General features: G+C 37.1%; 1 long non-coding RNA gene across 2 annotated transcripts; it reads right to left on the bottom strand.

The window, feature by feature from the left end:
- Positions 1 to 644: 644 nt before the first annotated feature.
- Positions 645 to 10,921, bottom strand: LOC109489115. Of its 2 annotated transcripts, none has more exons than XR_002142065.2 (3): positions 10,798 to 10,921; positions 9,995 to 10,134; positions 645 to 741 (listed from the first exon to the last, which is right to left on the bottom strand). It is a non-coding gene; the product is annotated as an uncharacterized LOC109489115 (long non-coding RNA). The 2 variants fall into 2 exon arrangements; XR_002142066.2 differs by lacking the exon at positions 645 to 741 and adding an exon at positions 748 to 925.
- Positions 10,922 to 11,331: the final 410 nt, after the last annotated feature.

An 11,331-nucleotide genomic window follows, 5' to 3' on the forward strand; every position in this document is an offset into this window, starting at 1 on the left:
ATTCAGAATTTCATTAGTACACCAAGCTTTCCTTTCTCCAGGCTCATGTCAAAACTCATCCTTCAGAATTCCCCCCGATACTCTTTTGCTTTTCTTTACAACCTTCTAATGTTAAGTCTTTGGTAAATATGTCCACATATGTGGCAGAGTGAAATGTAAATTATTCTATAGATCCTTAAAAGAGTGTTCTTAACCCGTAGTGTTGATTCACTGTATCAATGTATAAGGACAAAAACTCTTCTGGTTAGTTCCTTTTACTTTTTTGTCTGTTTGTTTTTCAAGCTTTGTCTGCTTTATTTCACTACATTAAGATAAGCTGTAAGGCAAAACAGGAACCTGTAATTCATTAGAATCAAGGAATGCTCTCATTCCCGGTTATTTCCTTTTGTAAAGCCCAAAAAAGGAGGAGGTGTGTAATCACACACTGCATGCAGAAAGTACTCAATACACATTGCTACTTAATGCATTAGCACTGAAGTAATTTCAAGTAAAAAAAAAAATCGAGGTAAGATTGTTGCTTAAGGGACAACATGAATGAAATTCAATAAATTAAATGCAAGGAATGTATTTCAATCATGTATTGCTGCATAACAAACCACCACAAAATGAGGCTTACAACAACAAACACTTTATTCGGTCCCAATTCTGCAATTTGGGCTGGGTGCGCATCTGGGCAATTTTTCTGCTAATCTTCTCCAGGGTCACTCAAGTGGATGAAGTCATCTGGTGGTTGAACTGGGGCTGGAAGATATAGGATAGCCTCAATCACATTTCTGATGATTGCTGCCGGCTCTCAGCTGGTCCCTCTCAAATGCATTAGCGGCAGTGACTCCCCTCTGCTACATGAGGCTTTTTCTCTTAGAGTAGGCAAGACAGCACATGATGGTAGAAGCATTCCAAAAGGGCTGGGTGGAAACTACAAGGTCTGTTGAGAACCAGGATCAGATGTTATTTTTACCATATTCAATTGGTCAAAGCAAGTCATAGAAGAGTCCAGATTCTAGAGGTGGGGAAACAGACTCTACCTTTTGATTAGAGAAGTGGTTAAGTCACATTGCAAAGGGACATGCATAGAGAGGTAAGGAAATTTGTTGTAGAAATCATTACAGGCAATCTAGTACAGAACTGATTAAAAATTCATCCTAAGATTTATAAGTATAACATGCTTAAAACTCAGAAATAGAATAATCATACACATCCTCAAATACAAACTGCTCTTCCAAGTTTAGAAAGCCAGTTATTCCTTAGAGTCACCATTTCTTTTTATTTCATACTCAAAGAGAAAGTGCATACTGGTGTCATCCAGAGATTTGAGTCCATCTTTAACTTCTGAAGTACATACTTGGTGACATGGCATGGATTTGCGTAGGTTGGATCACTCAACATTTTCAAAGATCAAGTTTCAAATGAAGAATCCAGAATTTTTACTAACTAGATGAAAGTATGCATCTTTGGGTTGAATTGTCCCCTCTGATGCTAAGAGTTTTACTTTTAAAAACTCTATGTCAGAGGCAGTTCAATAAATGTGTTCCCTCACCACCAATAGCGCCCTCTCCCTGAGTTCCCTGCCCTCCCTTCTGAAAGTAGATCACTAAACAGGGGCCTCAGATCATAAAATGTGCTCATAAATATTTGTAGAATGAAGTCTTGGCCAGTGTCCTAACCTACTTCCACTGCACAGAGGAACTTACGCTATTTACTCATTAAACTTGTTCATGAGTAAAGCCCTCAATCAAGGCCAATTAGCTATTTTTAGAGAATTTGCAACATAAGCTTCTTCATAAAAAGACAGCAATTAGAAACTCTAAAACTTCATTCAGAAAGCATCCTGTCAAGTGTATATTACTGTATTTTTACTCATATTTTGCTTGTGATGGCCCCTTAAGAGTCTGAAGTTACAACTCATTTTCTTGAAGAAGGTTCATTCTGCAAAAAGCTTGAAATAGATAAAAGAAATAATTGAAAAACATTTTATTATATAGCTCTTCCTATATTTCTCTATTACTGTAGTATTTTCAGCTTGAACATTGCTTTTTACCCTCACCATCTGGCATCTCTTTTTCCCTAAATCTAAGAATAATCATCTGTTTATAAAATGTTGTCTATCGAAATGGAAAGAATCCAAATTCCAAATTCTGTGTTTATTTCCTAAATATTTCCTCTCAAGAGGGGAAATATTAAACTGAGACCTCACCTGATCCCAGAACATCAGAGCAAGATTGAATCAGAAAAACTAAATTTCTACCAATGACCTTAAAAGGATGCATTAATATAAGGAAGTAAGCCGTTACACACCTCCACCCACACAAAACGACTCCAATACAGTGTTAATATGATTTATTACATATTAGCATGTCCTTTGATGCCATGCAGGACATGAGAAAAATCAGTCCCTGACCCAGGGCACATATCTTCAAATTATGCAAGTGAATCCAGCACAGTGATAATATGAGTAAAAATTTCTCTCCTTTAGTGCTGTATTGTGATATTTTCCTTTGTTAATATCTTTGACAAAATAAAATATTTTTTCAAGATCTACAGGTTGAAAAAATAAGGGTAAGAAAAAAAAGAGTTTTTGTTAGTTAAAAAAAGACAGATAAAAATCCAAAAGCTTTACCCACATTTCTAGAGTCAGTGTAGAAGAATGAGTTGTGGAACCATCACAGATTCGAACTGGAAGAGTTTACTTTGCTCTGTGGAATTCTCCTGCTTCCTCTCTTTGTCAAGACTTCAAACCTATTTCCTTTTAGATGAGGAACCTAAGCAAGTTTCCACATTTTTATGCCCTGCAAGTGAAGTTCTAACATGTTCTGGGCACTCCTGCTACATAGCTCAAGAAGGAGATGGAGCCAGCAGGAGCCTCAGAGAACAAGAGCCTTTTTAGAATTCATCATGGTAAATGTTCTGATGAGAGAGGAGAGACAGTGACAGGAAATGCAAGGACTCAGACCCTCCTGCCCTTCACAACCTTAAATAATTCACACACACACAGAAAAAAAAAATCCCTAGATTTTTTTTTAATACAAAGTAAGAAATATCGTCCCAGGGTGGTAGGGTTTGAGGTGACAGTTATGTGAAATAGTATGTGTTATTTGCTAACACCTCATTATACAGAAAATAATCTGCCAAGTTTTGTACACAATTTGATTTTAAACCAATAGGACACAAAGGTTATATTTTTTAATTCAATTTTGAATGACTTCTCCCTTACACCCCTGTGAAGGGTAATCTATGTGCTGACACTAATGTTTGCATTGGCTCCATATTATTTGGCAAAGTAACGAAGGATACAACCCACAATCTATACAAAGTGCTGGGCAACATAAGGATGGCTACAAATGTCCACAGTCCATCAGTTTCCAAACCTCTCCCTGGTAATGAGGAGTCATTCTCTCCTTTTACTATTAGGAACATAGCAAAATAATCAGTTTCTCATTATTAGACCCATTATGACCTTATCTACATGCTATTTACCAAGTAACAGTTACATCATTAAACTGAAGCTACATACAATTTTTGAGGTCCTTTTCTTGTAATCATTGAATGCCTACTACTCTTTATCTTTGATCTGCTGTATTTTGAATATGATATGCGTAGATGTAGTGCTTTCTTTTTTTCTCTTATTGATCCTTCATGATGTTCTCTGAGCTTCTTGAATCTGTGGCTTGGTATCTGACATTAATTTGGGGGAAATTCTGGTTTTTTTGAATATTCCTTCTCTTCCTTTCTCCCTATCTTCCCCTTCTAGTATTCCCATTACACATGTTACTTGTTTTGTAGTTGCTCCATTGTTCTTAGATATTCTGTTTGGGTTTTCTTTCCCCCAGTCTGTTTTTTATTTCCTTTTCAGTTTTAGAGATTTCCAATGAGATATCTTCAACCTCAAAGATCCTTTTCTCAGTGTCCAATCTACTACTCAGCCTCTGAAAAGCATTCTTCATTTCTGTTACAGTGTTTCTGATCTCTAGCATTTCTTTTTGGTTCTTTCTTAGGATTTCCATCTCTCTGATTATAGCCTCCATCTGTATTTGCATGCTGTCTACTTTATCCATTAGAGTCTTTAGCATATTAATAATCATAGTTATTTTAAATCCGCAGTCTGATAATACCAACATTTCTGCCATATCTAAGTCTAGTTCTGATACTTGCTCTGTCTTTTCAAACTGTGGGTTTTTCGTGGGTTGTTTTGTTTTTGTTTTGCTGTTGTGGGGGTTTTGCTTTGGTTTGGTTTGGTTTGCCTTTTAGAATGACTTGTGATATTTTCTTTATAACTGACCATGATGTACTGGATAAAAGGGATTGCTGTAAATGGGCCTTTAATAATGTGGTGTTGAAATGTGAGGGGAGGGGAAACGTTCTACATTCCTATAATTAGGTTTCAGTCTTTTAGTGAGCCTGTGCCTCTGAACTGTGAACCTCATGAGTGCTTCTTAGGTTATTTTTCCCTTCCTTAGGTGGGACAGGATGGCTACAGCAGGATGAAGTATTTTTTCTGGTCAGGCCCTGAGAAAACCCCAACAAACCAGGCTTTGGTTAAATACGTTCTGCTGAGGGCAGACTTTATTAAGATGAATAGAAAGCTCTGGCATGTTTCAAAATGGTTCGTTTTTCCCTTACCCTGCCAGAAGCTCCTGGAGGTAAAACTTACAAAATGTGCCCCTCTATCCCCTGCCCCATGACTCAGTCCCCTGGACTTTGTAACTCTCAGACTTACCCACACCGATCCTCCAGCAATTCATCAATTATAGTTCAGATTTTCCTAGCCTAACACTGGTTCTCACTGATGTTTCTACTTGTGGGTTTCTGCTCCAGTAAGTTCTGATTTTCTATCTTCACCTGTTAGTTTCTCCAATTTTGGAGGCAGTGGCTTCTCCTGTCACCTCACTTCCCTTATAGATATAAAAAGAGTTGTTGATTTTGTTTCTTCACCTTTTCACTTGTTGTTAGGACAGAGTGGCAACTTCCAAGCTTCTGATGTGCCAGACCAGCCTACACTGTATGAAGCAATTTACATATTTTATCTCATAAAACCTCACAACATTCTGCTAAGAAGTATCATTAGCCACACAGCAAAGATAAAGAAACCAAAGCTTATGACAATTATCTTGACCAAGATATCCCAGGTGGTATCTAATGGAACAATCATTAAACCCAGTAATGTCTAGTACCCAAACTGCTACACCATGTCTTTGCACCCATCCTTGTCCAGCTATTCCACTACCCTAGTCCGTCATTATCTTCTGATTTCTTTCTTAAAGTGGCCCATGATTCATGCTTTGAAGCCAAAAAACCTTAAAATAATATTGAGCTATATACAGCTTTAAGACTCATTGAAATTACTTCAGGCTCAATTTTTTTTATATATATAAAATGAAAATAGTCATCATAGAGAGTCATTTCAAAGATTAGTAAAAGATAGCAATATATCAATTAAATGGATTCATATATATCTATGTATTCTATATATATTCTATATATCTATAGTTATTTCTGTATTCATATATGTGTATTAAGTGCTAAATACATATATGTTAGCCAGTATCTGTTAAATATCACTTACTTACCCCAATCTGTACTGTTCCAAACCAGACCACTCACCTGTACCCTTCATGCTTTTCTCCAAAGCAAAGTGGCATTACTCTGCCATTACCTAGTATAAGGATTTGTCTTACTGAGTTCAATGGCTTTAGGTGAAAAATTTATCTTCTAGACTGAGTGCTGACTAGGAGACCATTTTTGTTTAAAAAAGATAAATTGGTAACTATCTCTAAAAACCAGAACAGTACCTCACTGCCCAACCCACAGCTGTAGAAGATCATATTATTAATAATACTATTATAATTGCTGCCACTTATAAAGCATTTACTATTGACGAACAGAATGTGCCTCACTGAACAAATATCATCTTGCTTAATTTGTCGAGGCTGCTTATTGACTGATGGAGATTTTGCCATATAATCATTTGACGCCTACTTATGCTTGCGTTGTAATAGAAAATTAAAGAGGAAGGGTAGGAAAGAATGAACATTCTAACTCTCAGGAAAGAATCTTGGATCCAGAGTTTCAAGCAAGAGACACTGCTTCTACACTTTGGTGGACCAGATTCTCCAAAAGGCCCTCTTTACAAAGTACCAGATCCCAGCTACATTAGAATAAACACAAGGTAGCTTCTGGCTCCTGAAAAGGCACCTAAATTGAGAAACATGAAACTGTGCTCTGACAACAACCCATGAGAGCTGTTCACAACCAGCCTTCATGATTGCATCCCGCAATTGGTACTGGCCATGTTTGTTGTCTGTTTGGCTCACTGATATTCCAGAAAGGGTGTTGGGTTTTATCTCCCTGACAACCTAGCCATCAGATACTGGATTACACTTCACCTGTCTGAAGTGACAAACTTGATTATGTGTCATCATATGTCTTATGCCCTTTTAAAGGCTGTGTGTTTCAAAATTTGTCAGAGCTTTTATTCACTGTATTAGCCAAATCATAATCTTTCTTTCCACAAAACTGTGTAATTGTTGGACTTATCACTCTTAATATCTTTTTTAGTTCAAATTGAATTCCTTTGTTCTTACTTAATTACAAAAACAAAAACAAAACAAACAAAAACCTATAAAGCCTTAAGCAGGAAGATCATTAAAGTCATATTTTTGAGTGAAGGGAGAGCCCTTAGACCCTGGTCTAAAGAGAAAAGCATTTCCTGATATGGCAATGCACTAATTAGCTCTTCCTAACTAGTCTGAATTTGTTAATCAGATTAAGCCGGACCATTGATGGGGGCTGGGGAGAGGGAAAAGGAAGAGAAAGTCTCAGAGTATGGCACACTGCCAAGAAAAGATAAAAATGAGAAGCTAAAATGTTAGACATTTAGATGCAATGGATTGGCGGTGTCAAAATAAAGGGAAGCACTAATACAAGATCCACAAAGATAATTCCAAATATTTCAAAATTTTGCCTAAGGCTAACTCTGAAAGACCAGAGTATATCTCAGAAAGGTTGCCAGCACTGTAGGAGAATTTATACTTAATTTTACCTAATGGAAGTTAGTAAAAAAAAAAAAAAAAAAAAAGAGTGCTAAGCTGCATTGGAAGGATGTTTTCTTCTTCTAGGTCAAATAAATGTTAAAATGTTTTTCCAACTTCTTTCTCTTTTTTTTTTTTAAAAGATTTTATTTATTTATTTGACAGAGATAGAGACAGCCAGCGAGAGAGGGAACACACAGGGGGAGTGGGAGAGGAAGAAGCAGGCTCACAGCAGAGGAGCCTGATGTGGGGCTCGATCCCATAACGCCGGGATCACGCCCTGAGCCGAAGGCAGACGCTTAACCGCTGTGCCACCCAGGCGCCCCTTTCCAACTTCTTTCTAAACATGTCCTTACTTCCTGCTCAGGAGTCCTATAGATTTCAAGCTTTAGCTCATAGTTGTGAAGTCAATGCAATTCAAAGAAAAAGCATATTAGCTATCTTGTTCTTATTAAGTCAGTACCTTTAAAAAACTAGAAAAAATGGGGAAAAATTATTGATACCCAACATAAAGGTAAAAAGGTTGAAATAAATTCTACTTTTGACTGTATTATGATGCTTGTGGTCACACAGCCTGTTGCTTTCAAATAGAAACACCGAAAGAACAGAAGGTGGGCGCTTCAAGATAAGAAGATTAAGGGACAATTTGGCTCCTCTGTGCTTACACTAAACCCAAATTAAATATCAGAAGATTCTGTCACATTAGTTTAAATCTTTGCCCAATTTTACTTTGCTAGAAGGAATAGGTAAATTGTTCTCAAAGTAAACCTGTGATGAAGAAAACAGAAAAATCATATTCCTATTGAGTCTCTATTGACTTAAAGACAAACTTCAAATTATAAAAAATTATTTTGAGCCCTGTTAGAAATCATAAACACTCTCACATTTGGTAATGTAAGAAGTGGTTTTAACAACCTAAACCAAAAGCATTGCTTGAAATTTCCTGACCCCTAACTTTAAGAATGTGTTTACTTTAAAAATATTTGTTGAGTGACTACAATGTATCTAGCACTTTTGTAAGTCCTGGGGATAAGGCAAGGAACAAGAAAGTCTACATGAAAGGAATTCTCTAGCAGGGTGAGGCATGTGTGCTTGTGTGCACGCGTGTGTGTGTGTGTGTGTGTGTGTGTGTGTGTGTGTGTGTGTGTGTGTAGGAGTGACAGAACATGGACTGTAAATAAATAGACAAATCGGAAAAATACCAAATTGTGAAAAGTACTGAGGAGAGGATGACTGAATCACTGGTTAAGATCCGAGGGACAGGAAAACTTAGGCACTATTTAAACTAAGATCTCAAGTGACAAAAGGAGTCAATGAGGCAAAGATTAAGCGGGACAGTTGGCCCATGAGCTTCTGGGTGGAAATGAGGGCAGAGCATCCAGTGTGGCTTTACTGTACTGGCTAAGAGAAAGAGTATACGAGAAAGGTCCTGCATTAGCTGGGGGCTAAAACCTGTAGCACTTTGTAGCTAAGGTAAGGAATTTGGATTAATTCTAATTCTGCTGGGAAGTCATGGGGAATTTTAAGTAAAGGCTAAAATGACTTGATATATAATTTTAAGGCATCCCATTGGTATGAATTTTTTTGCTAAAGCATGACAAACATTTTATGATAAAGAAAAATGAACCTCATTGAAAGTGTTCATTATTTTTTGTTCATTATCAAATAGTTGAGAGCCAATCTGAGGACAACCACTGAGTACAGTTGCTAGAGATACAGTGTAAGCTAACTCAAACATGGGTTCTTACTCTCATGGAGTTCACTTGCAGAGAAGAAACATAAACATGAATGAGATAGTCACACTAAAGATATATAATGACCATCTGCAAAAGTGCTCTGAAGAAAGGGAACAGCATTATATCTAAGTGTGTAATAGAAGATCCAAATCCAAATAGGAAGTCACTGACAGCTGTATGTGGGCGGTGACCAAAAGAATGAGTAGGAGTCAACCGATGATATTTACTTTAAGTGCAAAGAAAGTTTTAAGCAGGCTTTAAGCGGAGGGATGACATGATTCAGTGAGAGTTTTAAAGTGATCATTCACTCAGGCTTCAGTTGGAGAACAGATTGGAGGGAAAGCAGAATGACTGTAGAGGGGGCACATTAGGAGGCTCACTTAAAAGATAATGGCAGCTAATAACAGAATGAAGTTAACAATGAGGAGAAAAACAGATTTCATGGATATTGAGATGATAAAAGTAATTGGTCTTGGTGACAGATTGGATAGGAAGAGTGAGGGGTAGGAAGAAGAAAATGGCCTGAGCAAGTGGATAAATAGCCATGTCATTTACTGTGAGAAGGAATAGTGAAAGAAAACAAAGTTTAAGAAGAAAGACCATGAATCTGGTCATGTACATCATGAATTGTGGTATCTTTGAAATATCCAAGTGATACGTCAAGTCAGTAGTTGGATATACTGATATACCAGAGAAGAGCTCTGGGCTAGAGAAATAAATCTGGGCATCGCCACGGTAACCAGAGCCAGCAATGTGTTGAAATTTCCTAGCAAGAAACTATAAGAAAAAAGCCTATTTTTGACCTTTAAGAAACCCCAGGATTTGATGACCCAAGAAATGTCTTCCAAAGGAAATCTGATAGGCATGACCAGAGAATGTCAAATAATGTCAAATGATTATCAAGAATTATGAAAGGTCTGGGAGCTCTCTCTAAAAGCAAGCTAATAAGATAGTCTGTTATTGTCTTCTGAATACCAGAAGAACACACAGACTCCTGGGTTAGAGACATAGGACTTTATTATTCATAGCAAAAAGAGTAGTCATAGGGGCAGTGTGATGGTCATACTGGTTTCCCATATGCTCTAAGTGTCATGGAGTGATGTGAAGTGCCCATGATGGATGCAGGATATGCAGCAGGCTGTATTACAAAAGAGCAACACAAAGTTTGGAAGATTAACCACTTTCATAGTTAGATGGAAGCAAGCATGCTCTTTATTTGGAGGAAAATGTTACCTTATTCCTCAGGGTGTTTGCTGGAAACACAACCTGAAAACTGTCTCAAGAGCAGTCAAGGACTTGTTTTTTTGGCATTGTAAGGAAGAACATACAGGGATGCTCAGGGCCCACTGGAGATTGTATCTTCCAATAATGATCTGAAAAGACAAACAAATTAAGGCCAGAAAAAAATCTCAAATGAATTTAGCAAAATGGAGATCATCAGATCAGGAGCAAATGTGAAAACATATTATAGTGAAGTGAATGTGGGGTGTGGAAATGTAGATCACAAACACAAAACTGTTTTTTTAAGAAGTTCAATTCTAAGAACATAAAAATAGGAATGACAGCTTGAGGTGGTATATTAAAATGAGAGAAGATGTTTTTGTTATAAGTCTGGTCCTGAGTAAATGCTGATGGAAGTAATCAAGTGAAATGTTCAAACATCAGAATGTAAGATGATGCTAAGTTTTCATTAATCCTGTTTAGGACATTGCTATGGGTTGAATTGTGTCCACCCCCCAAAAATATTGAAGTCCTTACCCTCAGTACTTCTGCACGTGACCTTATTTGGCAATAGGGTTTTTGTAGATGATCAAGTTAAAATGAGGTCATAGGGTGGGCCCTAGTCCCATGTGACCTTTTATAAGCATGAAAAAGGGAACTTGTGGCACAGAGACAGACACTCATAGAAGAAGGAGGATGTGAAAACATAGGGAAAATGTCGTCTACAAGCTGAGGAACCCCTCTGAGGCCACAAGATTAGGACAGAGACATGGAACAAATTCTCCTTCACAGCCCTCAGAAGGTATTAACTTTACCTGCATCCTGATTTCAGACTTCTAGCTTCCAAGACTGTGGGAGAATAAATTTCTGTTGTTTAAGCAGCCCAATTTGTGGTACTTTGTTTTTAGCAGTCCTTGGAAACCAATATAGACATCATTTTCAGAAAGACTGACTTCTGCTTGTAAGAAACAAAAAGCAAAGATTAAAACTTTCTGAAAACTTTATTTCACTGCCTTTCAGTAGAATAATGGTCATAGTATATGTCCTTTTTAAGTGTGTCATGTTGAGAGCACTACTGAGATATTCATTCTTAGAGCAATCTCAAAAAAGGAAAAATAAGAAGAAGGAAAAAAAACTCTTGTGGAAATGTTCCCTTAGCAAAATAAAAATTCCAGTGTAAGTTAGCTTAATTCTTAGATATTCAATTATCAAACACTCTGCATTTGCTAATATTTTTTTTTAATGGAGAATACAATTTCTGTTACGTTTACCTGGAAAATCTTTGGGTTATTTTGGGAATCGGTTTTCTGAAATAGTCGAAGCCAGTTTGTAGGAACAGGAAGCTTAAG

This window comes from Ailuropoda melanoleuca, chromosome 1 (assembly GCF_002007445.2).
Source record: "Ailuropoda melanoleuca isolate Jingjing chromosome 1, ASM200744v2, whole genome shotgun sequence".
In the NCBI taxonomy this organism is placed as follows: Eukaryota; Metazoa; Chordata; class Mammalia; order Carnivora; family Ursidae; genus Ailuropoda; species Ailuropoda melanoleuca.